The sequence below is a fragment of the Elephas maximus genome, chromosome 17 (genome assembly GCF_024166365.1).
Source record: "Elephas maximus indicus isolate mEleMax1 chromosome 17, mEleMax1 primary haplotype, whole genome shotgun sequence".
NCBI lineage: Eukaryota > Metazoa > Chordata > Mammalia > Proboscidea > Elephantidae > Elephas > Elephas maximus.
Window position 1 is genome coordinate 24,473,846 of NC_064835.1, and position 2,137 is coordinate 24,475,982.

Below are 2,137 nucleotides of genomic sequence, written 5' to 3' on the forward strand. Positions count from 1 at the left end.
TCTTGCCTTCATGGTTTCTGCTGAGTAGTCTGAACTTATTCTTATTGATTCTCCCTTGAAGGAAACCTTTCTTTTCTCCCTGGCTTTTAAAATTTTCTGTTTATCTTTGGTTTTGGTGAGTTTGATGATAATATGTCTTGGTGTTTTTCTTTTTGGATCAATCTTAAATGGGGTTCGATGAGCATCTTGGATAGATATCCTTTCTTCTTTCATGATGTCAGGGAAGTTTTGTGTCAGGAGTTCTTCAACTATTTTCTCTGTGTTTTCTGTCCCCCCTCCCTGTTCTGGGACTCCAATCACTCGCAAGTTATCCTTCTTGATAGAGTCCCACATGATTCTTACGGTTTCTTCATTTTTTTAAATTCTTTTATCTGATTTTTTTTTTTCAGCTATGTTGGTGTTGATTCCCTGGTCCTCCAGATGTCCCAGTCTACATTCTAATTTCTCGAGTCTGCTCCTCTGACTTCCTATTGCATTATCTAATTTTGTAATTTTATTGTTAATCTTTTGGATTTCTACATGCTTTCTCTCTATGGATTCTTGCAACTTATTAATTTTTCCACTATGTTCTTGAATAATCTTTTTGAGTTCTTCAACTGTTTTATCAGTGTGTTCCTTGGCTTTTTCTGCAGTTAGCCTTATTTGATTTGTGATATCTTTAAGCATTCTGTAAATTAGTTTTTTATATTCTGTATCTAATAATTCCAAGATTGTATCTTCATTTGGGAAAGATTTTGATTCTTTTGTTTGGGGGGTTGGCGAAGCTGTCATGGTCTGCTTCTTTATGTGGTTTGATATGGATTGTTGTCTCCGAGCCATCACTGGGAAACTAGTTTTTCCAGAAAATCCACTAAAAAAAAAAATGCAGTCAGATCCCTATCAGAGTTCTCCCTCTGGCTCAGGGTATTCGGATGTTAATGCAGCCGCCTGGGGAGGGTGGGGGAGGGATCAGAGAGCTAGGAGTGTAGCACCTCAGAATAGAGCCAGAGTTATTTGTCTTACTTGGAATGACTCTTATATCTGAGATTTCCGCGGAGCGCATCGCCTATATGTACTGGCTGTGTGGAGATTGCCCCCCGGGGGGTCTGGCCCGCTGGCGTCACAGTCAGATCCTCTGCTGTCAGCCCCACCCCCAAGGTTAAGGCTCCCCTACTGGGACGGAGCACTCCCGACTCCAAAATCAGTCGTTGCCTCCCGGGGACTCCCCGTCCCATCAGCCACGTCGGGCGCCGCTCCCACTAAGGGGCGGGCTCCCCCCCCCGGGGTCAGCTCAGGAGAGCGGAGCAGCTCTCCACACCTGAGCCGAGACTGCGCGTCCCGGCTGGGACGCCGCTCTCCCCCCTCCAAGACCAGCCACTGCCTCCCGGGGACTTCCTCCACCATCTCTGCCGCCACGCCGCCCGCGCAAACCGGCTGGGCCCACGCGAACTGGCTGGGACCGCCCCGGGGTCAATTCAGGGGTACGGAGCTGCACCCCGCGCTCACGTCCTGCCCGCGCCGCCAAAATCCCAGCGGGACAGCTCCCCGGCTGAGACGCTGCTCTCCCCGCTCCAAGACCAGTCACTGCCTCCCAGGGACTTCTCCCACCAACTGCGCCACCACGCTGCCTGCGCCAAATGGCTGGGCTCCCTCCTGGGATGAATTCGGGGGCTAGGGCTGGGCCCCTTGTCTGTGCCATCTGCCCCCCTGGGCTCTACCCCAAATCGGGCTCCGAAGGTCACCTGACTGGTACGCTGGCTCCTGGCTCTGAAAACAATCGCTGTCTCCCTGTATTTGTTCGTTCTCCCTCTCTAAATCTGTGTTTGTTGTTCAGAGTTCGTAGATTGTTATGTATGTGATCGATTCATTTGTTTTTCCGAGTCTTTGTTGCAAGAGGGATCCTCGGTAGCATCCACCTAGTCCGTCATCTTAGCCCCGCCCTCCTTCCATCTTCATTTGATGATTCCTGGGTCATTTAGTATTTTCCCTGTAGAATTCTTCAATATTCCAACTCAAGGTTTGAATTGCTTCTTTAGTTTTTTCAACTTGAGAAATGCTGAGTGTCTTCTATATTTTTGATTTCATAACTCTGGGCCTTTGCACATTTCATTATAATACTTTGTCTTCTTGAGCCACCTTTTGAATCTTCTGTTCAACT